The sequence below is a fragment of the Eumetopias jubatus genome, unplaced genomic scaffold (assembly GCF_037043125.1).
Source record: "Eumetopias jubatus isolate StellerSeaLion01/CBP00866 unplaced genomic scaffold, mEumJub1_p1.0 scaffold_3, whole genome shotgun sequence".
NCBI lineage: Eukaryota > Metazoa > Chordata > Mammalia > Carnivora > Otariidae > Eumetopias > Eumetopias jubatus.
Window position 1 is genome coordinate 140,465,239 of NW_028274809.1, and position 27,548 is coordinate 140,492,786.

A 27,548-nucleotide genomic window follows, 5' to 3' on the forward strand; every position below is an offset into this window, starting at 1 on the left:
TCATATATAAAATACATAAAAACAGATTTTTTCATATAAAAATTTATTTTAACAGATTGTGAAACTTGGAGCATAAAATATATAGCAATAGATAAACAAAGACCCAGCTAAGCAATAATGCTGGGAGACATATAGGTCAAAAATAAAAAATAGTTATTTGCACAACACAGATTTCAACTCTTTTGGTTAGGTTGGCAAAGAAGTTTATTAGGTTAAAATCAGTGCCTCCAATTACAGTTTTTGCTAAAGTGCAGTGGATTTGAAGAAACTTCCTCTGAATCAGCAGGTCAAATGTTACAGTTTTTTGAAAAAGGCCCTAGACACTTAGGATGATAGTGTGAGTTAATTCTATTTCCCCCGGTGAGGTCTCACTGTGAGAATACAATGCACCACTTTGGCTGAGATGCTCTTTCCAATAAATATGGAAATTATGACTTCCAGTGCTGTGGCCTGGTATGAAATCTCATGGGAAATAACTTGAAACTATGTGATAGGTTTAAAATTAATTCCTACCCGCCTCTCGGAAGTAACCAACCTATATTTACAAGATGTACCATTATTTCATGGCCATCCAGAAAGATGAGCAAATGCAGTGCTGTTTTGTAGAATGAAACTGTGATGATAACGATCTCCTACTCCATATATATCCTCGTTAGCGGATGACTTGAACAAAGTGGACTCTGCTTCTGTAAGTTGAAGAGTTGCCCTCTGACCCCTTCTCCCTGTTCTTTCTTGGGCTTTGTCTAATGACTCTCAGCAGAGAATTACGATTGGGGTTTTTCCCTTTGCCAGGTGAGGATGGTTTTGTAATGATGAGTTTCAAACTAAACCCACATTCTCCACCTTGTGAAATCCTGGTGGGACAGAGGTGAAACGTGCCTACCATTTTCAGATTTATTTGTTGAAGAGCCATTAGAGACGGATTACACTGGAAGTGTCAGTGGAGACCGTTATTAAGAGTGGGGAGAAACAGGAGATGAAGAGTGTTTTCGAAAATCTCTGTAGATAAAGCAGAGATTCTCAGTGAGCATTTGTTAGTGTTGTTCTTAAACGACTTGAATTCACCTGTGGAAACTGTCCACTGAGGTCAGAAGAACCTAATCCATACATGCTCTGAACAGGCCTCCTCCTTCATTGGTGGCTGAGACTAGGAGGGGCTGTGCGTAGGCCTGGCCCCTCCTGGATGTTTGTGGTCTGCGGAGCTTCAGGGACAAAGGCTTGTGGATGTGCTATTGATTTTCTTTTTCTTCTTTGGGGACCAGTATTTCTGAGCATCCTCCTTAACTTTCTGTATCGCCTGTGGTAGATTGTCTATTCTCTTTAAATCGTGCTATGCCAGTTGAAAAAGAGATTAAGCCCTGCTTTTTGTTCATTTAAGAGATTAGCCCTGCTTTTTGTTCATTTCTATCCAAAGGGAAAGGAACTTTGTGAAGATTTAGTAGATTAATAAAAATGAATACCTGTGTGCAATATTTTGAGCTCTTGGGAAGTTGGTTCTGAATAACTTCCAGATATGCGTGTCATGCCAGGTTTGGGATTCCATAAACGTTTGATGACGGGCTGTGAGCTGAGTACTCTGGGCTTTATGAAGTAGGGTTCCCCAGCAGCACCATTAGAAAGCTGATGCTGTTCTCTATAAAATTAGACCATAATTAATTTGTCCTCACCCTGCCCCTTTCTTTCCAGTCTTCCCCCTTTGGTGCCAAGATCGTGGTGAAATGATGACTGAGCTAGGCCTGGGAAATTCGTCATGTAGCCGTCCAGGCCTGATTGTCAGGTCTTCCCTTGTGTTTGAAATAGCACTGACCTGAGGGAACTGTGAGAAACCCATGCCAGGAGGTTTGGGTCTTGTTGAGAAATCTTTCTGATTGGGTTGCCTTGGCACACCTGTGGGCCTGTTGCCATCATTAATGGGGGGGAACGAGACGCTCTGTTCTCCCCATCCTTCATTCTCAGCCAACTGCCACATTCTGGGTGCCTCTAAGAGCAGTCTCTCTCCTTTCTGCCTCCTCATGAAAGCCAGCACTGTTCAGCTGCCCAGCCTCACCACAGCTGTGCCCAGCAGGCAGAGGGGAGACAGGACCGATGGCCCCAAGCCGTGGGACAGAGCCAGTCCTAATACACCAGCTCTTGCCCCAGGGAAGGCTGACCCAGGCACAGAAAGGTGAGAGAGACTGCACATAGCCAGGGTGAACACAATTTATTTCATTATTAGTCTACAAGGTTGTGGTTTGCTTGTTACCATGTCTACTTTTTAAAGGGCTTTGGTGACAGAAGCTGGCATGTTCTGAACATCCATCGTGGAGTGTGGTTATTTTCTTTAGATTTGTTGATTAAGTGGGAATGTCACAATATAGGATAATTTTAACTAAGAATATCTGTAATAGGAGCCTCATACTAAAGATTCATGGGCTTCAACAAGACTTTCCAAGGTGGCCATGGAAACTATTGGGATGAGAATACTGAGGCCCTGGAAGGTTAACTGATGATGCTCAGAGTTAAAGGGGCCTGGACAAATGGCAGCCGCCTGGGAGCCTGAGCTGCTGGTCTGTCTGCTCTCCCATAGTCATCTTCCCATGATTCCATGAAACTGTGTTAGCCACAGACTTTAAATGCAGAATTTCTCCTTTGAGAAGATTCTGTCGTTTGAAATTGGACGTGGTGTTATGCTACTGTTAATAATAGGAGACTCTTTTACAGTGTTTGCTCTGTGTCACTATGACTTGCATGACCCTGGGCATGGTTTCCAGTGCTCAGGACCCATTGTCCTCTCGTTCGATGTTAACCCTTCTTGATGCCTCTTAGTAACAGCAGACCTCTGTGCCTGACTTTGGAAACTTCAGGCAGCTTGCATGCGGTCCGGGTTGGAACTCTCTTCTCATTCAGCCGACTGGTTTCCTGTGTAGGACTGAGGCCCTGCCTCATTCCGCTGGCTACACTCGTGACCCTGCTGGGGCTGTGCTAGCCCACAAGTGCGGCCCAGAGACAGGCCTCTGCCGCCTCCCCCGTTGACAGATAAGTGTCTGCCGACCACTGCAAGAGGCCTTCCAAGGAATCCTGACCCACTTGGAGCGTATCGCCCTGAGTCCTGGCACCCCCTCGTTTCCTTTCTGCCCTGAGTTGAAGTCAGAGTGCACAGTATGCTTTGTCTACCCCAGCCAGCGCTCTCACCCTTGCTCCAACTGCAAGTCCAGCGCAGGGTTCCCTCCTTTGCTGCCTTATCTTGCTAGGAGTCGCTGACAAGGTCAAACAAAACTCTGATCCTGTTTTACTGATATTGGATAATTTTAAATACTCACTTCTCACATGTAGAAATTATAGGAAGTATATGAACTATAGGAAGAATGTATTTCTACATTAAAAGTAAAAAGTAGAAGATGACCCTTCTAGCACATTTATCTCTGTCAGAAGACCAAAAAAATCATATATTCCCTCTTTTTACATTATAGTTTTTCCCCGTTTTTTTTCTTACTGGGAAAAATCACTGTAAGCCAGGTTATTAATTCCATTGTGACTTTGTTTTATTTATAGTGGGCATTTGTTCAAACAAAGAAATGCTTATCAGTGGAAATGATAACTGTGATCAATTGCCTCAGCTTTCATGTTTACCTACTATTTTCTGGTGCCACTAAATTGCCAGTTTTAAGTTCCCCCAGAAATTAAACTGAATGTCTTTTCCAGCAAAGCTTCCATTTACCACGGATAATTGATTGAGTTTTTCTCTTATACCCCTTCTTGGACTCTGTCCTTTTCATCGCTTCACAGGCATTAATCCCCTATTAATGCCCACTTCTACCTTTATTTCCGCTCAGACTTCAGCCTCTCGGTGTCCCTTGATTTCCCCTTCACTCCTTTTTCTCCTCTTGCTTCTGATCTTCAGAGCAGTGGCCACAAACCTTTCCCTGTTCTCTGCATGCACACACACACACACACACACACACACACACACACACACACTCTACACACTACACACTACATGGATATTTAGTTCTTGCAAAAATTAATACCTTGGAGAGCCACCAAGCTTGATTAGTAAGTGGCAGATACACCCGCTGGGTAAAAAAGTGTTCTCCCTTCTTTTTTTAAAAAGATTTTATTTATTTATTTGACAGAGAGAGAGAGAGAGCCCAAGCAGCGGGGGCAGCAGAGGGAGAGGGAGAAGCAGACTCCCCGCTGAGCAGGGAGCCCAAGTCGGGGCTCAATCCCAGGACCCTGTGACATGATCTGAGCAGAAGACAGACGCTTAACCAACTGAGCCACCCAGGCGCCCCTAAAAAAGTGTTCTAAGGGTTGTGTTTGTCCACAGACACACCTTTTGTACTTATGGCCTCTTTTGTCTATTAGCATTGTTATGTTGTGTTTTGAACTTTACTTTTATTTACAAAAGAACATGTTTATGGTGTCATCTGGCTGATAGGCCTTGAATCAGCCTCTCCCAACTTTGCATTTAAATACTCATGGTGACACAGAAAAAGGTAAAAACATAATACCAGTGAAAAATAAGACTGATAGCCTTTTGCAGGATTCCTGGAGGAATTTCCACTGATTACAAGGCTGATGGAGCTGAATTGAGAATAAAAACCGTTGGCCAATATTGGATTTCTGTACCAGTAGAAAACGAGCAGCTGTCTCCTGTAGGTCATGTGCTTTCTGACACGTACAAAATACTGAAGCAGATCTTCTCCTCTGCATTAATTTTTTATATCTTCATAGGCTGCACCTCCTTGTTTAGTGGTGGTGCTGGAAGGGAAGAATAAAATCCATCCCAGGTGGTAAAGTTCCCTCCCTGTTCTAACACACCATTGAGACTATGCAGGTGAAGGCAGAAAGAGCTTGTCTAGCATGAGTGCATGGACTATGCCTTTTTTGGTACTCTTTGGTGGGACTTGGGGTAGAGAAATATGCAGTGATGGAGGAAAAAAAAAATCTTACCTTGGTCACTTAGGGTAGTCCACGATGAATGCTAGCTAAGTACCCACATGCCCAGGCCAGCTTGCACCACAGGGTAGGACTCAGAGGGGATTCAGAAACTACCACCCAAGGGGCCTTGCCAGCCAGGAGTTACATGTATTATCTATTGGCCAACTTCAAGTATGGATAACTTTCTCCTAGTTCAAGAGTGAATAAACAGAAAGACACCCAAAATGATGGTCCAGGAAAAGGTAATGTTAATAATGCATATGTGTTGCTTTCAAAATTTTTTTATTTAAAACACTCAAGTTGTACATGAATACAAGCACGTAATGGATAATTAATATAGAAATACTTAGATTAAAAATTATAATCTCTTTTTACTCTCTAACCTCACTTACCTCCTTAAAAGTTAAATAGAATTACCCTTTTAGGGTCTGTCCTTCCAAATACTTTTATATACACACACACACACACACAACCTATTTGCCTACACACACAAAGACAGAGCCTTAAAAATATAACCAGCATTATGTTGGTCATATTTTGCTCTGGAACTTATTTTTTATTTAATATAGCTCAGAGATTTTGTTCCATATTATTGCATATAGGTATGCTTCTTTCTTTTCCATAGCTGTACAATATTCCATTGTATGTATACTCTATTATAGATTACCATTCCCGTATAAGTGGACTTTTATGTGAATTCCAATATGGGATTATTACAAACAATGGTACAAGGAACTGCCTTATATATTTGTGTACATGTGTAAGAATGTCTGTGGGACAGGTTCCTAGAAGGGGAATTGTTGGATCAAATGGTATATACCTTTTGGGGCACTTGGGTGACTCAGTCGTCAAGTGTTTGCCTTCAACTCGGGTCATGACCCTGTGGTCCTGGGATTGAGCCCCTCATTGGGCTCCCTGCTCAGCGGGGATCCTGCCTCTCCCTCTGATGCTGCTCCCCCTGCTTGTGCTCTCTCTCTGTCAAATAAATAAAATCTTTAAAACAAACAAACATACAAAAAACAGTACACACATTTTGCATTTTGATAGATATAGATTTCCTCTAAAATAACTACCAATTTCCTTTCTCATCAGTGGTCTATGAAAATGCCCATTTTCCCCATATTTTTGACAACATTGGACATTATCAAACTTCAAAATTTTTATCTACTTGTTATACTATGGTTAGTAATAAAATTGAATGCCTTTTTATGTGTCTACTAGTGTAGACCTCTTTAATAATTACAGTTTAAGTCTTATGTTTAAAATATAAGTGAATTTTTCTTTTGAATTGTTGATCCTAAAATTCACTTAGAAGAATAAATGGGTGAACTAGTTAAGATTTTTGAGGAAAAGAAAAGGTCAACGGCAGTAGAAGAAAGAATATTCAGGATATTTAGTACACTCCCAGGAAACAGTCTAAGAATCAACAGACAGCACAGTGGCACAACTAAAAGGGCTATAAAATACCCCATAAATGAAATAATTTAGTATATGATAAAATAGCATCTAAATCAATGATTTCTCAAAAATATTTTGTTTAAAATCATAATTATAATAGTAAAATCCCACAGTAAAACTAGAATAAAATATACCTTAATATACATATGATTTTGGACCTGGGAAGGTGTAAACTATAAGAAAGAAAAAATGCTACAGCAAAAGACACATTAACATACTAAATTTAAACATCTCTGAATGGTAAAAAGAAAAAAAAATGCATCAGGTACAAAAGCAGATGGCATTGAAAACTGGGAAAAATATTTGCAACAAATATGAGAGACATAGGGTTAATATCATCAATATTTAAAGGAATTTCTCAAATCCATTAAAAAAAAAAAACCTAACACCTCAATAGAAAAATGAGCAGAGCATGAATAAATAAAATGTAAATCCTTCCCTGATAAGGATGCTCCAAGAAGAGCAAACAGCTGATGGAAATTGGGTGTTTCAAAGTTAGTTGACAGATGAGAGTTCCTTTTGTGTAAAGATACTGCTATTTGTGTTGGTGGCAATAGAAAACATTCTTGTTCTAGAGAGTAGTATATGACAAGCCACATTTTTACAATTAAATAGCTTACTAGATTTATTAAGGAAAAGAAAACAGCTTCAAAAGTGCCTTATTGAAAGCAAAATGTGATCAGAGATACCATTACAGTCATGTAGTGTGAAACCATAGAGTTTCTAAATTTGACTCCCACCCACCCCCCAAAAAGAAAACTAAATAATAAAAGACTACTTATGTATAGTTATTGTATTCCCAATTTTGTTTTAAAGATACTGTTTCCTTATAGCTTGGAAACTCTCTTATTTGTCCTGACATAAGTTAGTAGATGGGACTTCCTGCAGAAAATGTCTTATGTTTCTGCTGACTCACACTCTCATCTGGTCCTTATTACACCAGTGGTGGAAAGAAGCAGGATGCAAATTAGAGAAAGCACACATTTTGGACTCAGTTTCCCTAGTTCCTAGGAGCTTTCCTAAGGAGCAGAGGAGGCAAATCTTTTTGCAAGTTGGAGGAGCCTCAGGCTGGCCTGGCCACACTTGCTGCACAGGAAAGAACTTGGAAGGGAACCCCAACAGTGTGTTGCTAGAAGGATACAGAATTTTCAGTGCCATGGCCAGCAGTGAACTTGGTCCTGACCCACTGCAGTGTTTCCTGCTCTAGGAGGGAGCCATGTGCTGCCAGTGGCTGCAATCCAGCAATCCAAATTCTAGCAGTCTGTCCTAAGAAAAAAACAAATCAAAGATTTATGTAAAATAATATGCATTGCAGCATTATTAAAAATGGCAACAATGTAGAAGCTTACCCTCAAATAGAAGAATGTTTAAATAAATTATGGCACCTTCATGAAGGTAGAATATTATTACAGCCATTAAAGACTCATGTTTTTAAAGACCATTTAACCAAATGGGAAAACACATTATTATGTTAAATGAATAAAGCAAGGTTCAAAAGGTATTTATAGTATGAGCCCATTTTATAAAAAGAAGGGGAAAAAAGTACATAGGAAGAAACTAGAGTGGAATATTCCAAAGAAAATTTAACAGTTTATAGCTAAATAGTATTATGTGGAGTTACATTTTTATGCATTTCTTTTTTCTGCCCCAAATATTTTACTGTGAGCAAATATTTTATCATATACTACATTGAGGTACACAAGGAGTTAATCTTTCTGTAACCATGGATATTATATACAGGACAAACACAAGGTTCTGAAAAGTGGAGACAAGGAGGCTGACTGGTTGAGGACACCAGAGAAGTGACCCAGTGATGTGTTCTCTAAATTTCTTCTTGTCTCATATATCCAAGACTGAATACTAAAGAAGCCAGCAACATGGAATGCTAGTGGCTACAGATGAAAAACAAATCACAGTGAAGTCTACTCTTTTTATCCAGAAAGATAGGAAAGAAATAGCAGATAAGACAGAACACTTTTATACAATAACCTCTTTACTCCTCCAAACACTACAGAAAAAAAACTAGCCCTACCATGATCCATGCCAGGAAAGGCAGAGTGGTTAATCTAGACTTTCACCCACTAGAGGCTGTAACAATACTCCTAAAGAAGTGCTGTCAGAGACCAAACAGGGAGCCAGGAATTTCATCCCCACTGACCAGTAATAAGTTGCTCCTTTTCCCTTCTTTGTTGCATTATCAATGGAGATCACTTGGAGAGTCTAGACTTCCATCTCCATTTGGAAAAAATTAGGCATCCCTCCCTCTTCCTGCTGAGATTGTGACAGAAGAGACCTAGCAAAGACTCACCATTGCCCAGTCGTAATGAAGCTAATCCCAACTCAGTGTCTTAGGAGACCTTATACGGAGACAGAACCTTCAACTGTGACCAGCAGTAATGAGAAACTCCCACTTGGGTCTCAATGGAGCAATAATGAGGTGTTATCCTCCCTTCCTCTATAAGATCAGTGTCAGGGAAGACCACTTAAAACAAAGTTTAAATAAGACCCAGAGTCTCAGAGCAGGTGTCAAGTGAAAATTCCTCTTCATACCAAGAATCAGGAAAAATCTCAAATTGTATGAAAAAAAGATAATCAAGAGATGCCAACAGTGAGATGATTGTCAGAATTATCTGAGAAGGATTTTAAAGCACCCATGATAAAAATGCTTCAACAAGTAACTACAGACATGCTTGAAATACATGGAAAATTAGAAAGCTCCAGCAAAGAAATAGAAAGTCTCAGTAAGGAAATATATGGAGAAGAACCATAGGGAATTTTTAGAATTAAAAATACAAAACCTAAAATAAGGATGGGCTCAACAGCAGAATGGAAGGGATAGAGGAAAGAACTAGTGAAGTGGAAGACAATATGAGAGAAACAAACCATCTCAACAGCACAGAGAAAATAGAATAAAAAAATCAAGGAACACAGTCTCAGGGACTTTGTAGGATTATAATAGAAATCTAATATATATGCCATTGAAGTACCAGAAGGAAAGGAGAAAGAGAACAGTGCTAAAAAAGTACTTGGAATTATAATAGGGGGGAAAAAAAGATACAATGGCTGAAAACTTGCTAAATTTGGCAAGAGGTATAAACCTAGATTCAAGAAGCTGAGAAAATCCCAAACAGAATAAACAAATAAATCCACACCAAGCCATATTATAATTTATGGAAACTGTTGTCGAGTAAACTTGAAAGCAGCAAGAGAAATGACACCTTACCTATAGGAGACAAACAGATGGACAGCAGATTTCTCACCAGAGACCATGGAAGCCAGAAGAAAATGGCACAATATTTTTGAAGTGCTGAAAGAACTATGAACCCATAACCTAAGCCCAGTGCAAATATCCTTTAGGAATGAAGAAGATACAAGACATTTCCAGGAAAAGGAAAACTAAAAGAATTAGATATTAGCAGACCTTCCCTAAAAACAAAAAGTGGCTTGAGGAAGTTCTCTGAACAAAAAGGAAACAACAAAAAAAGGAACTCTAGGAAATCAAGAAAACATGGTAGGCAAAAGTATGGGTAAATACATTAGACCTTCCTTCTCTTGAGGTTTCTAAATTATAGTTGGTGGTTGAAATAAATTATAACACTGTCTGATGTGAAGATTCTAAATGAATGTAGAAGAAATATTTAATACAATTATATTTTAAATAGAGAATGGAAAGGGACATAAAAGTAGGTAAGTTTCCTGTACTTCACATGAACTGGTAAAAATAGATAAGTTATATATATATGTAATACCTAGAGCAGTCACTAAAAAATTATACAAAGAGATACATTCCAAAACACTAGATAAATCAAAATGGAATTCTACAATACCATCTAATCCACTTGAAACATAATAAAAAACAGAAATAAAAAATAGAACAGAAAATAAAAAATAAGATGGCAGACTTAAGCCCTAATATAGCAGTAATTATATTTATGCAGATAATCTAAAAACATCAGAGATAAATTTTCAGGGTGGATTACATGAACCAACTATATGCTCTCTATAAGAAACTTCAAATATAATAATAGAGGCATGTTGAAAGTAAAAAGTACAGGAATATATATATATATATATATAAAATCATGCAATCACATATATATTATGCAAACAATAAAGGAATACAAGATTATATTATTAGATAATGTAGACAAAGAAAATGGCCAGAGAGAGAGCTAGACATTATATAAAAGGGTCAGTCCACCAAGAAGACATTGCAATCCTAAATGTAACTGCACTCTATGGCAGAGCTACAAAATATGTGAAGTAAAAACTGATGGAACTGAAGGGAGAAGTCAACAATCCATAATTATAGGTGGACATTTCAACACCCCTTTCTCCAGTTGATAAGGCAACTACACATAAAATCAGTGAGGATAGAAGAATTCATAAACCATCAACCGACAGGATCTAATTGACATTCATGAAACACTCCACCTAACAATAGCAAAGTACACACTCTTTTCAAGTACCCATTTAACATACACCACGAAAGACCTCATCCTGCATCATAAAACAATCTGACAAATTTAATAGAGTTGATACCATATAGAGTATGTTCTCTGACCCCAATAAAATTAAACTAGAAATGAGTAACAGAAAGATAATATGATCTAATGCTTTGAAACTAACCAACATATTTCTAAATAATCCATGGGTCAAAGAAGTGTCAAGGGAAATTAAAAAATACATTGAACTAAATGAAAATGAAAATACAACATAACAAAATCTGTGGATAGCAGCCAGAACAGTTGTGAGAGGAAAATTATAGGAATAAACTTACATATTAAAAATGAGGAAATGTCTTAAATCAATAATCTAAATTCCTACCTCAAGAACTTATAAAAAGAATAGCACACTAAACCCAAAGCAATCAGAAGAAAGAAATAAAAATAAAATCAGAAATCAATGAAATTGAAAACAGGGAAACAGTAGAGAAAATGGAACAAAGAACATATTCTTTGTAAAGATCAATAAAATTGACAAACCTCTAGCAAGACTGACAAAGAGAAACACAAATTACTAATAACAGGATTGAAAGAGCAGACATCACTGCAGATCCTGCAGACACAAAAAGAAAGGTAATATGAACAATTTTACCCACATGAATTTAACAACTTAGATGGAATAAATGAATTCCTTCAAAAAGCACTATTACAACTCACCCAGTATGATGTAGATAATTTGAATAGCCCTGTAACTATTAAGGAGATGGGATTCATAATTTAAAAACTTCCCCAAAAGAAATCTCCAGGCCCAGTTGGTTTCACTGGAGAGTTCTATCACACACTTAAAAAAAATAACAATTCTGCACAGTCTCTTCCAGAAAATAGAAGAGAAGGGAATTCTTCTCAATTCATTAGATGAAGCTAGTATTGCCCTAATATGAAAAACAGTACAAAAAAGAAAACCACATACCAATATCTTTTATAAATGGAGATGCAAAAATCCTTAACAAAATAGTAGCAAATAAAAGTCAGCAATATGTAAAAGAAATATAAATCATAACCTAGTGGGATATACTCCATGGATGCAAGGATGGTTCAATATTTGAAAATCATCCTATGTGATCCACTATACAAACAGGTTAGAGAAGAGAAGACACATGACCATATCAATTGATACAGAAAAAGCATTTGACAAAATTCAACACCTATTCACAATAAACTTTCATAAAAATTCAGGAATAGAAGAGATTTCTTCAATTCAATATATAACAATCTTCAAAAAATGCTACAAATAACATTATAGTTACAGGTGAAGGATTTAATGCTTTCTTTTTAAGGTTGAGAACAAGGCAAGGATACCTGCTTTCAGCACTCATATATAACAGAGTAGTATAAGGCAAGTAGTATAAGGCAAGCAAAGGGAAAAAAGGCACACATATTGAGAAGGAAGGAATAAAACTGTCTTATTTGTAGATGATATGATTATGTACACAGAAAATATCTAAGAATTTGTAAAACAAAAAAACCAGAACTAATAAGTGAGTTCAGCAAGGTCCCAGAATACAAGCTAAACATACAAAAATCACTTTTATTTGTTTACTAGCAATATATTGACACAGAAATTTAAAAATACAATATTACAATTGCTCAAAAAAGAGAAATAGTCATAAACCTAACAAAACATGTACAAGACTTATATGCTGAAAACTACGTAGTTATTATGAAAGAGAAAAGTTCTAAATAAATGGAAATGTTCATGGAATAGAAGATCTCTATTCTCCCCAAGGTGATATATAAGTTTTGATAGCAGTTTCCTTTCAAAAGCTCAGGAAGATTTTTGTGGATGTTGACAAGACTATTCTAAATTCTATATGGAAAAGCAAAGGAACTAGGATAGTTTAAGAGTTTTGAAAAAAGCAAAATAAAATGGGAGGAATCAGTCTGCCCGATTCCATGATTTATTATATAATGACTATAATTAAAACTGTAGTATTGGTGGAGGTTTAGATATATATATCAATGGAAGAGGACAGAAAACCTAGATGAAGACCCACACAAATATTCACAACTGACTTTTGACAGAGGTTCAAATGCAATTCAGTGGAGATAGATACCCTTTTAACAAATTGTGCTGGAGCAGTTGGAAATTCATAGACAAAAAAATGAACCTCAATTGCAGTCTCACACATTATGCAAAAATTAACTCAAAATGGATCATAGACTTAATACTATAAAACTATTAGAATAAAATAGAAAATTTGGGGGATTTAGGAATAGACAAGGGTTCTTAGACTCAACACCAAAAGCATGATTCATAGAAGGAAAAATCAATATATTGGACTTAATTATCACTAAAATTGTTTTTACTCTTCAAGAGTATCGGGAAGATGAAAATGTAAGCTCCAGACTGGGAAAAATATTTGCAAACCACTTATCTGAGAAAAGACTAGTACCTTAGAATATATGGAGAACTCTCAAAAGTCAATAATAAAAAACAATCCAATTAGAAAATGGGGAGAAGACCTGAAGAGACATTTTACCAAAGAGTAATATGTACATGGTCAATAAACATGTGAAAAGATGTTGGACATCATTAGTCATTATGGAAATGCAAATTAGAATCACAAAGACATATCACTATAAACCTGTTAGAATAGCTAAAATTAAAACTAGTGACAACATCAAATGCTGGCAAAGTTGCAGAGAAACTGAATCACCTACACACTCCTGGTAGGAATGTTAAATGGTACAGCCACTTTGGAAAAACAATTTGGCAATTTCTTAAAAAACTAAGCATTGCAATTTTTATATAAATCATCAATTGAATTACTGGGCATTTATCCCAGAAAAATGATCTATGATCACAGCAAAACCTATAAGCAAATGTTTATAACATATTTAATTGTAATAGCCAAAAAATTGGAAGTAATCCAAATGTCCTTCAAAGGCCATACAGTTAACAGACCTTGATACATACATGCCATGGAATAGTACTCAGCAATAAAAAGGAATGAACTGTTGATACAGGCAACAACCTTGATGAATCCCCAGAGAATTATGCTGAGTGAAAAATGCCAATCCCAAAAGTTACATTCTGCATGACTCCATTTATGTGACATTCATTTTTTATTTTTTTATTTTTTTTTAAAGATTTTATTTATTAGCAAGAGAGAGCATGAGTGGGGGCGGGGCAGGGGAGAGGGAGAAGCAGACTCCCCACTGAGCAGGGAGCCTGACACGGAGCTCAATTCCAGGACCTGAGCCAAGGGCAGATGCTTAACTGACTAAGCCACCCAGGCATCCTTGTAACGTTCATTTTTTAAATGACAAGATTATAGAAATGGAGAATAGAGTAGTGGGTTCCCAGGGGCTAACAAAGGGATAAGGGAAAGAGATAAATGGGTATGGCTATATAAGGGCAACAGGAACATTTCTTGTGATGGACAAATTCTGTATGTTAACTGTTTCAGTAAAAATATATCTTGGTTGTAATATTATACTGTAGTTTTGCAAGATGGGGAAACTAGGTAAAAGGTACAGTGTATGTCTGTATGTATCTATACTTATTTCAAAATAAAGTTTTAAAAATACATATACACTTTAATCCTGAATTGTACTTCTGAGATTTAGCCATAGATAGTCATTTCAGGTCTAACTGTAATAGCAAAAGATTACAAAGAATGTTTTAGTTCATCAGGGGGTATAGGTTTTAAATAAATTCATATAATGCAGATGTTAGAAAGAATGAGGTAGCACAAGTATATTGATTCATATGGAAATGCACACTCCAAAACTATGCTTTGGTATGTTATTTTAAAGACTTGTTAATATACCCAAGAGTGTATATTTACATTTTTATATTCAGGGATTACTTTTGGAATGGTAGACAAGTGACTCAAAACCATGGTTGAACTTGAGAAGAGGAGCTATGTGTCTGTTGGGCAGGTGTGAATGAAGCTTTGTTTACTATCTTTATATGCTCTTTTGTTCCTCTTGAATTTTATACTTTGTACTTATATGATTAATTGATGAATATATTAGCATGTTTTAGAAAAATAACAGAACATCCAGAAAGATACTCAAGTATATATATATATATATATATTCGGAATTTAGTATATAATAAAGGAAGCATTTTATGACAGTAGGGGGAAAAGATAGGTTATTTCATAAAAGATCTTGGGGAAACTGCCTAGCCATTGAGGGAGGATGAATGGTCATACAACTACTTAACTCTTTACATCCAAATAAATTCCAATGACATGAAGATATAAATGTAAACAATGAAAAAAAATATTAGAAGAAAATATAGGTAAACATTTCATAATCTTGTGGTAGGAAAAGTTTTTTTAAAGCATAGCACCAGTAATGTAATCACAGAGGGAAAAGATTGACGGATTTAATATATATATTAAATATGTATAAGTTTACTCTTCTGTATGACTAAAACAGCAGTGTCCAAATATATAAACTACATTAAATGATACAACACTGCCCCTCAACAAGAGAATGGCAAAATAAATTGTGGTGTATCTGCATAATTAGTTACTACATGGCAACAAAAGTGAGTGAACTATACATACAAGGAGCAGCATGGATAAATTTTGTGGATATAATGTTGAGCCAAAGAAGCAATTTACAAAACCAGTCGGCAGTGTTAAATGTCAGGAGGGTGGTTCATTTTCAAGAGGAAGGGTAGAGTCGTGACTGACAGGGGGCATGACGCTTCCATGATCCTGCTCATGTTCCATATCTTAGGTGGTAGTACAGGGGTGTGTTTGCTTTGTGATAGTTCATTAAATGGTATACTATTCTGTATGCATATTTTATTTTAATAAAGCAGTTTTAAAAACGAACGTACAAAAATATTTTTTTACTTTCATAATGGCAAAAGACTTTTTAAACGAAGTTGTCTTTTGATGGGACTGTAAATGATAAACCTTTTCAGAAGGCAAACAGGTAATGTGTAAAATAAACATTTTATTTAACAATTTATATTGAAGGAATTTGTCCTAAGCATAGAGTGAGAAAAGTGTAAGAGGAAGCATCTATAGTGATTTTCATAATAGCTTTATTTATAGAAATGAAAAATCAGAAATAAAACTGAATACCCAGCATTAAGAGATTAACTAATAATGATACATAAGGAGTATGTATCAATATGCTAGATATACAAGGCAGGGCTATTTTTCTTTGTGTGGAATGCAATATGAATAGTTTGGTGAGTGAAATACCAATTTAGGTCTGTTCACTCATGTAAACATATTCACATACACACTTAAATATACACACTCAAAATCATATTATTTATTTATTTGAGAGAGAGAGACAGTGAAAGAGAGAGCACAAGCAGGGGGAGTGGGAGAAGGAGAAGCAGGCTTCCCGCTGAGCAGGGAGCCCGATGTGGGGCTCGATCCCAGGATCCTGGGATCATGACCTCAGCTGAGGGCAGACGCTTAACGAGTGAGCCACCCAGGCGCCCTTCAAAATCACATTTTAAAAAACATCTATATCTAAGTAATTTGAGACACTAGTCATTAAAATGTTAGCAGAATTTATCTCAGTTCTTGTGTGGATTTTTTTTCTCTTTTCAGTTTTACCTTTTGTATTTTTTTTTAAGATTTTATTTATTTATGTGACACAGAGAGAGAGAGAGTGAGAGCAGGAACACAAGCAGGGGGAGTGGGAGAGGGAGAAGCAGGCTCTCCGCCAAGCAGGGAGCCCAATGCGGGGCTCAACCCCAGGACCCTGGGATCATGACCTGAGCCAAAGACAGATGCTTAATAGCTGAGCCACCAAGGCACCCCTACCTTTTGTATTTCTAAAAAAAGCAAGAAAGCACAGGTAGGTATGACTTTGTAATACCTGAAGAAAATAATAAAACAAAAGTAAACAAAATTACCAGAACTGCATTTTTGTATATTTCTTAGAGTTATCTTCCTTCCCCCAGCAATATTCAGGGATTTTAGTTAAAATGGGAGAAAAATAAGGGAAGAGAGAAATATAAATCATGTATTTGTTAAGTTTAATGGTGTTACAAGATAACATTGAAAGATATGAATCTTACAATCTTACAAAGAACTCTTACATATAAGCAGAATTATTTCTAGGTCATCCTTCAGTAAAGTATTTTCATTTATAGGTTGAATGATCATGATGTAAATCTAAATATTTTCTAGTATATTGAAAGAACCTAAAAAATGGTATATTCCAAACTTAAAAAGAGTTCATAATTAATTAGACCAGGGATGGTTCCAGGTTTTATGGAGTTTTAATTTATATAATTTTTAATTTATAATTTATATAATTTAAAATTTAAAATTTTTAATTTTTAATAGTATATAATTTTTTAGTCTGCCTTTAAGAAAAAGAACAAAATTTTTAATACAATGTTAGTTTCTGGCCCTTGGAAAAGCATGTAGAAATGGAGGGTCCTAGCACTTTAAGTTCCTTTTACTTCATGTTAAATTCACCTGTTTAAACACATAAGCTTTCTTTTCTTATGCCCTGTTTCCCTTTTGGGGGGATTTTTTTGCTCAATATTGTTAAATTATGATAACACACCTATTTGTTACTAATGAAGATGTCTTATGGACAGATTCATTAAAATACAAAGGAAAAGAATACATATTTAAGTCTTATTGTAGAAGGTTGTTAAGCTTATCGATGCTTTAAGTTCCTATACATAGAATAATTGGATTTATTTATTTCCCCTATTTTAAAGTAGATAATTCATTGAACAAATAAGTATTTGATTAATATTATTTATTTATTTATTCTAGAAATAGCCCCACACTTATAGAAACTACACCCCTCCCCTGAATTCTAAAATTTGGCTTCAAAATATATTCAGATTTTACTTCAGAGCTTCCTAAACTTTAATGTACATTTAACATTCAGTTCACGTGGGGAGCATGTTGAAATGCAGGTTCTGATTCAGTTGGTCTGGAATGGTGTCTAGCACCCTGCGTGTTTAGCACGCTCCATGTGATGGCTCTGGTGCTGGTCTGCAGACCACACTTGGTGTGTACTGAGGCCCCACACCTTCTAACCTGTCTGCAGCATCCCCTCATCAGAAGCGGGAGGGTACCTCCATGCCCTCAACATGTAAGTTGCCAGGGAATGTTCCAGTCTAATGGTTCTTAGGGACAGCTGATGAGTACATAACTGTGAACACAAATGTAGGACCTGGATTACTTGAAGCAACTGACAGAGCCGAGGCAGTGGGTGAGTGGAGGAGGAATGAGAGGCAGAAAGTGAGCACAAGTGCTGAGAAAGAACCCGCCTCTTCCTGCGCTACTTTGAGCAAGTGTTTATGAGTAAACAAGACAGGCAGACTCTTGTCATTTTCATCCTGCCATGAGAAGCACAAGGTAAGCGGGGAGATCTTGTAGGAATTTAACAGTTAGAAAAAGAGACTCAGAAACGTTCAACTCTGGTCACACGCATGTGGTTGCTTCCATTTCAGGGTTTAGGGCATGCTGTGTATAGGGGCAACCCTCCCCACAGGCAGCCTGGCCCACCTGTGGCCTGTGACCTCTTCTGGGCATTACCCTTAGGAGCTGACTGTGTCCAGTGTTTCCGAGGTTCCTCGCACCACGGTAAAGTCTTTGCATAGTGTTTTTGATGTTGCACTCATTATGCTGTGAAGCTAAGTGCACATTCTTGGTGGGGCCGTGCAGGGGTGCAGAGCTCTGAGGAGGCACTTTCCAGCCATCACAGAGATAGGACTTGTTACTGTCAGGGTAAACTAGGAAAAGCACGCAGTGCCCTGTTGCTCCTAATTTTGATACTTTTCATCCCTAGGAGAGCTGATCCATGTATTTTTGACTGTGGTGACAAACAAACCTATAACACGATGTTTGCCTTCTTAACACATTTTTAAGTGTTCAGTACAGTATTGTTAACTCTGTACAATGTTGTACAGATCTCTAGAACTTTAAAGTCATCTTATAAAACTGAAGTTCTGTACCCTCTGAAACTCCCTTATTTCCTTTCCCCCCCTACCCCCAGGCTCCCACCATTCTACTTTCTGTTCCTTGAAGTTTGAATACATTAGATCCCTCATTATAAGTGGAATTGTGGAGTATTTGTCTTTCTGTGAATGGTTTATTTCACTTAGCATTATGTCCTCAGGTTTCATCTATGTTGTAACATGTCTCAGGATTTCCTTTTTTATGGCTAAGTCATACTCCCTTGCATGTATACACTACATTTTCTTTATTCATTCATCTGTGGACGAACTTCTAGGTTGTTTTCACCTTTTGGCTGTTGTGAATAATGCTGTTGTCATTATGGGTGTGCAGGTATGTCTTTGAGATCCTGATTTCAGTTCTTTTGGATATGTACCCAGAAATGGGATTGTTTGGTCATACGGTTGTTCTGTTTTTAATCTTTTGAGGAAACTGCATCCTGTTTTTCTCATCAGCTGCACCATTTTACATTCATTTACAGTAACACTTGCTATTTTGTTTATGTTTTATAATGGCCATCCTAACAGGTGTGAGGTGATGTACCTTAAATATAATACTCTTGAACTAGTACCTTGCAAGAGTATGAGTGTAATCCATTTGGGGTACATTTGTGTTTTCACTTCTAACATTTTCTGCTACTGTTAACTGGTTCGGCCACTGAGATTTACTTTGTTTGCCCTTCCTGGCTGTAATACACACTGTCTTACTCAAAATGAGCCTGTATGGGACATTAGCCTGTTCTCTCTCACTGCTTCACAGAGGTCAGCTTCAAGAGGTTGAAATGGGTTTTCTTTGGCTTGCCTTCCTATAGTCACCCTCCCCTACAAAACAAAATACCAGAATTCTTAAAAATAGAGTATTAACATTCATATGTGAGGATAGCTATTGACACTGATTGACTGGATATGAATGACTAAAAAGAAAAAAATGAAGAATTGGGAAAAAAGGAAAAGAAAGTGTCTACCCTGAATGTGACATCAGAATCTTGGAGTGGGGAGCAAGAAGGTGGAGTAGGAGACCTAGATTTCGTCTGGTCTCAGGAATTCAGCTGGATAGGGATCAAACCATGCTGAACACCTACGAACTCAACAGGAGATCGAAGAAAAGAATAGCAATAACTCTCTGCACAGAAAAGCAACCACATTGTGGAAGGTAGGACGTGTGGAGAAGTGAATTCGAGGTGATAGTAGGGAGGATAGATGGCGGGGGAGAGGGCCACCCTCGGGTGCTTCTGGCAAGTGATAAAGCCGCGGAGCACAAAATTGAAACTTTAGAAGTCGGCTCCGCTGAGGGATGTCGCTCCAGTGGCTAAGTGGGGGGTGGAACCCTTGCGGGACAGTGTGGTCTCAGGACCCTCGGGGTCACAGAAAAACCGGGTGTGCCTGAGTGCGGCAGAGCTCCCAGGTATGAGAGCGGGGAAGCTGGCTGCAGAGATGGAGCCGAGGCGCGGGCTCTCAGCTCGGGGTTGCCATAAACCGTGAACTGCAGCACAGTCAGGCCACTGCTCCTCCAGCAGGGACCCAACAAGCGGCAGATCCGGGGAGACTCCCCTTCCTCCCCCCGGAGGAGCGGTGTGGGAGCGCATTGCAGGGATCTGCTGGGTTTGGAAACTCCACACAGAGTCGGGTGCCAGACATAGAAACGCTCGGGTCAGAGGCCAGGTGAGCACAGAGTGCAGCCGGAGACCAGGTAGACGGGAGTGACTTACTGCTTTTCTCTGGGGACGCACTAAGGAGTGGGGCCCCAAGTTCTTGGCTCCTATGGGGTGGAGATTGGGAGGCAGCCATTTTGACTCTCGTCCTCCAAAGCTGTACCAAAAGCTTGCAGGGAACAAAAACTCCTGAAAGCAAACCTGAGCAGATTCCTTAGCGCGGAGGCTGGCAAGGGCGGGGCAATTCCGCCTCCAGCAAAGACATTTAGGAACCACGGAAATAGTCCTTTCCCCAGAAGATTAGCAAGAACAGCCAGCCAAGACCAAGTTTACCGATCAATGAGAATGGCAGAACTCCAGTGCTAGGGGAATACTGCACATAGAATCCATGGCTTTTTTACCATGATTCTTTAGTCTTTCAAAGTTAATTTTTTTTAACTTTTTTTTTTAATTTTTCTTTTTCTCTTTCTCAACCAACATCTTATCCCTTTTTTAAAAAACATTTTTATTTTGCATTTTTAGAGTCATATTCTATCCCTTCATAGTACTTACCCTTATTTTTGGCATATATATATATATATATATATTCTCTCTTTAAAATTTTAGATACAGTCTCTTCTAACAAATCAAAATATACCCTAAATCTCTAGTATATGGCTTTGTTCTAGTCTCCTGCCTGATCACATTCTCTCCCTTTTTTTTTTAAATCCTCTTCTTTCTTTTTTCAAACAACTTATCAATTCGTTTTATAAAACGTTTTATACTTTTCATCTTTACAATTATATTCCATCCCTTCATCATATCAACCCTTATTTTTGTACATATATGTTTTTCTTTCTTTAAAATTTTGGGAGGCACTTCGTTCTAACAGAGCAAAATACGCCCAATATCTAGTGTGTGGCACTGATCTATGCACCAGCCTAATCATATTTGATCATATTCTGTTTTTTTGTTCTGTTTTTTTTTGTTTTATTCTGTTTTTGTTTGTTTTTATCTTTTTCTTTTTTTTTTTCTTTTTCCTTTCTTTCCCTTTCTTTTCCCCTGGTTTCAGGTCTTTTCTGATTTGTTTAGAGTATATTTTCTGGGGACGTTGTTACCCTGTTAGCATTTTGTTCTCTCATTCATCTATTCTCCTCTGGACAAAGTGACAAGATGGAAAAAATCACCTCAACAAAAGAACAAGAGGTAGTACCAATTGCCAGGGACCTACTCAATACGGACATTAGTACGATGTTGGACCTAGAGTTCAGAATCATGATTTTAAGGATACTAGGGCGCCTGGGTGGCTCAGTGGGTTGGGCGACTGCTTTTGGCTCAGGTCATGATCCTGGAGTCTCAGAATCGAGTCCCGCATCAGGCTCCCTGCTCAGCAGGGAGACTGCTTCTCCCTCTGACCCTTCCCCCTCTCATGTGCTCTCTCTCTCTCTCTCAAATAAATAAATAAAATCTTAAAAAAAAAAGACACTAGCTGGGCTTGAAAAAAGCATGGAAGTTATTAGAGAAACCCTTTCTGGAGAAATAAAAGAACTAAAATCTAACCAAGTCAAAATCAAAAAGGCTATTAATGAGGTGCAATAAAAAATGAGGGCACTAACTGCTAGGATAAATGAGGCAGAAGAGAGAAACAGCGATGTAGAAGACCAAATGATGGAAAATAAAGAAGCTGAAAAAAGAGAGATAAACAAGTACTGGATCATGAGGGCAGAATTTGAGAGATAAGCAATACCATAAGACGAAACAACATTAGAATAATTGGGATCCCAGAAGAAGAGGAAAGAGAGAAAGGGGCAGAAGGTATATTGGAGCAAATTATAGCAGAGAACTTCCCTAATGTGGGGAAGGAAACAGGCATCAAAATCCAGGAGGCACAGAGAACCCCTCTCAAAATCAATAAAAATAGGTCAACACCCCGACATCTAATAGTAAAACTTACGAGTCTCAGAGACAAAGAGAAAATCCTGAAAGCAGCTCGGGAGAAGAGATACGTAACCTACAATGGTAGAAACATTAGATTGGCAACAGACCTATCCACAGAGACCTGGCAGGCCAGAAAGGACTAGCATGATATATTCAGAGCACTACGATGAGAAAAATATGCAGCCAAGAATACTATATCCAGCTAGGCTGTCATTGAAAATAGAAGGAGAGATAAAAAGCTTCCAGGACAAACAAAAACTAAAGGAATTTGCAAACATGAAACCAGCCCTACAAGAAATATTGAAAGGGGTCCTCTAAGCAAAGAGAGAGCCTAAAACCAACATAGACCAGAAAGGAACACAGACAATATACAGTAACAGTCACCTTACAGGCAACACAATGGCACTAAATTCATATCTTTCAATAGTTACCCTGAATGTACATGGGCTAAATGCCCCAATCAAAAGATACAGGCTATCAGATTGGATTAAAAAACAAGACCATCAATATGCTGTCTGTAAGACACTCATTTTAGACCCAAAGAGACACCCCCAGATTGAAAGTGAGGGGTGGAAAACCATTTACCATGCTAATGGACACCAAAAGAAAGCTGGGGTGGCAATCCTTATATCAGACAAATTAGATTTTAAAACGAAGACTGTAATAAGAGATAAGGAAGGACACTATATCCTACTTAAAGGGTCTGTCCAACAAGAAGATCTAACAATTGTAAATATCTATGCCCCTAACATGGGAGCAGCCAATTATATAAGGCAGTTAATAACAAAAGCAAAGAAACACATTAACAACAATACAATAATAGTGGGGGACTTTAACACCCCCTGACTGAAATGGACAGATCATCTAAGCAAAAGATCAACAAGGAAATAAAGACTTTAAATGACACACAGGACCAAATGGACTTCACAGACATATTCAGAACATTCCATCCCAAAGCAGCAGAATACACATTCTTCTCTAGTGCCCATGGAACATTCTCCAGAATAGATCACATCCTAGGTCACAAATCAGGTCTCACCAGTACCAAAAATTGGGATTATTCCCTGCATATTTTCAGACCACAATGCTTTGAAACTAGAACTCAATCACAAGAGGAAAGTCAGAAAGAACTCAAATACATGGAGGCTAAAGAGCATCCTACTAAAGAATGAATGGGTCAACCAGGAAATTAAAGAAGAATTGAAAAAATTAACGGAAACAAATGAAAATGAAAACACAACAGTTCAAAATCTTTGGAATGCAACAAAGGCAGTCCAAAGAGGAAAGTATATAACAATACAAGGCTTTCTCAAGAAACAAGAAAGGTCTCAAATACACAACCTAACCCTACACCTAAAGGAGCTAGAGAAAAAAACAGCAAATAAAGCCTAAACCCAGCAGGAGAAGAGAAATAATAAAGATCAGAGCAGAAATCAATGAAATAGAGACCAAAAGAACAGTAGAACAGATCAACTAAACGAGGAGCTGGTTTTTTGAAAGAATTAACAAGATGGATAAACCCCTGGCCAGACTTATGAAAAAGAAGAGAGAAATGACCCAAATCAACAAAATCATGAATGAAAGAGGAGAGATCACAACCAACACCAAAGAAATACAAACAATGATAAGAACCTATTATGAGCAACTCTATGCCAGCAAATTAGATAACCTGGAAGAAATGGATGCATTCCTAGCGATGTATCAGCTACCAAAACTGAACCAAGAAGAAATAGAAAACCTGAACAGACCTATAACCACTAAGGAAATTGAAGCAGTCATCAAAAATCACCCAACAAACAAAAACCCAGGGCCAGATGGCTTCCCAGGGGAATTCTACCAAACATTTAAAGAAGAATTAATACCTATTCTTCTGAAACTGTTCCAAAAAATAGAAATGGAAGGAAAACTTCCAAACTCATTTTATGAGGCCACCATTACCTTGATCCCCAAACCAGACAAAGACCCCATCAAAAAGGAGAATTACAGACCAATATCCTTGATGAACATGATGCAAAAATTCTCACCAAAATATTAGCCAATAGGATCCAACAGTACATTAAAAGGATTATTCACCACGACCAAGTGGGATTTATCCGTGGGCTGCAAGGTGGGTTTAACATTTGCAAATCAATCAATGTGATACAATACATTAACAAAAGAAAGAAGAATCATATGATCCTCTCAGAAGATGCAGAAAAAGCATCTGACAAAGTACAGCATCCTTTCTTGATCAAAACTCTTCAGAGTTTAGGGATAGAGGGTACATACCTCAATATCATAAAAGCCATCTATGAAAAACCTACAGCTAATATCATTCTCAACGGGGAAAAACTGAGAGCTTTCCCACTAAGGTCAGGAACACAGCAGGGATGTTCACTATCACCACTGCTCTTCGACATAGTACTAGAAGTCCTAGCCACAGCAATCACAAAGAACTCAAAGGCATCCAAATCGGCAAAGAAGAAGTCAAACTCTCATTGTTTGCAGATGATATGATACTTTATGTGGAAAACCCAAAAGACTCCACCCCAAAACTGCTAGAACTCATACAGGAATTCAGTAAAGTGGCAGGATATAAAATCAATGCACAGAAATCAGTGGCATTCCTATACACCAACAAGACGGAAGAAGGAGAAATGAAGTTGTTGATCCCATTTACAATTGCACCTAAAACCATAAGATACCTAGGAATAAATCTAACCAAAGAGGCAAAGGATCTGTACTCAGAAAACTATAAAATACTCATGAAAGAAATTGAGGAAGACCCAAAGAAATGGAAAAACGTTCCATGCTCATGGATTGGAAGAACAAATATTGTGAAGATGTCAATGTTGCCTAGAGCAATCTACACATTCAATGCAATCCCCATCAAAATACCATCCACTTTTTTCAAAGAAATGGAACAAATAATCCTAAAATTTGTATGGAACCAGAAAAGACCCCGAATAGCCAGAGGAATGTTGAAAAAGAAAAGCCAAGCCAGCGGCATTACAATTCCGGACATCCAGCTCTATTACAAAGCTGTCATCATCAAGACAGTATGGTACTGGCACAAAAACAGACACATAGGTCAATGGAACAGAATAGAGAGCCCAAAAATGAACCCTCAACTCTATGGTCAACTAAGCTTTGACAAAGCAGGAAAGAATGTCCAATGGAAAAAAGACAGTCTCTTCAACAAATGGTGTTGGGATCATTGGACAGTCACATGCAGAAGAATGAAACCAGACTATTTCCTTACACCACACACAAAAATAGACTCAAAATGGTTGAGAGATCTAAATGTGAGACAGGAGTCCATCAAAATCCTAAAGGAGAACACAGGCAGCAACCTCTTCGATCTGAGCCGCAGCAACTTCTTCCTAGAAACATCGCCAAAGGCAAGGGAAACAAGGGCAAAAATGAACTATTGGGACCTCATCAAAATAAAAAGCTTTTGCACAGCAAAAGAAACAGTCCACAAAACCAAAAGACAACCAACAGAATGGGAGAAGATATTTGCAAATGACATATCAGTTAAAGGGCTAGTATCCAAAATCTATAAAGAACTTATCAAACTCAACACCCAAAGAACAAATCATCCAATCAAGAAATGGGCAGAAGACATGAACAGACATTTTCCCAAAGAAGACATCCAAATGGCCAACAGACGTGTGGAAAAAGTGCTCAACATCGCTTGGCATCAGGGAAATCGAAATCAAAACCTCAATGAGATACCACCTCACACCAGTCAGAATGGCTAAAATTAACAAGTAAGGAAACGAGAGATGTTGGCGGTGATGTGGAGAAAGGAGAACTCTCCTACACTGCTGGTGGGAATGGAAGCTAGTGCAACCACTTGGGAAAACAGTATGGGGGTTCCTCAAAAATTTTTGTTGAAAATTGAGCTGCCATATGATCCAGCAATTGCACTACTGGGTATTTATCCCAAAGATACAAATGTAGGGATCTGAAGGGGTAGGGGCACCCCGATGTTTATAGCAGCAATGTCCACAGTAGCCAAACTCTGGAAAGAGCCAAGATGTCCATCAACAGATGAATGGATAAAGAAGATGTGGTGTATATATACATACATACATACACACACACACACACACACACACACACACACACACACACACACACACAGTGGAGTATTATGCAGCCATCAAAAGGAATGAGATCTTGCCATTTGCAACAATGTGGATTGAGCTGGAGGGTGTTATGCTGAGCAAAATAAGGCAATCAGAGAAAGATATGTATCATATGACCTCACTGATATGAGGAATTCTTAATCTCAGGAAACAAACTGAGGAGTGCTGGAGTGGGGTGGGGAGGGATGGGGTGGCTGGGTGATAGACATTGGGGAGGGTATGTGCTATGGTGAGCGCTGTGAATTGTGCAAGACTATTGAATCACAGATCTGTACCTCTGAAACAAATAATGCAACATATGTTAAGAAAAAAAAAAAGAAGTTAGCAGGAGGTGAAGAATGAAGGGGAGAAAATCGGAGGGGGATACAAACCATGAGAGACGATGGACTCTGAAAAACAAACTGAGGGTTCTAGAGGGGAGGGGGGTGGGGGGATGGGTTAGCCTAGTGATGGGTATTGGGGAGGGCATGTTCTGCGTGGAGCACTGGGTGTTATGCTCAAACAATGAATCATGGAACACTAAATCAAAAACTAATGATGTAATATATGGTGATTAACATAACAATAAAAAATTTAAAAAAAAAAAGAATCTTGGAGATCTTTTAGGGAATCTGTTTATGAGGCCAGTACATGAGGCTGGCAAGCAAGGTGATATTGCTGGAACTCATGAGGAAGAGCAAGGTCCCATGCCAGGGCAAGCCCAGGCCTCTGGGCTGAGCTTCCAACTGCTGGGAGGTTTACTTGTTTTGCAGACTATACAAAGTATTGGTTGTTAAGCCACATTCTGTGGTTGCTTTACAAAGTGGTTTTGTAAAAGTAGCATTGTCAGGATGCATTAGAAATGATGATTTAAGATTGGACTGGCTCTGTTGAAATAACCTAAATTACATGCTGCAACACTGTTTTTCCCAAGTGGCTAAAATCACTGACTTAAGATATTTAAAATGTCAGAAACGTATATTCTTAATAAGGTTGGAAAATCTGCCATACTTCAGGGAGTATCATAGGTCTTCATCATCATCTAAGTAGACCTTTGAGACCACATGGGCTG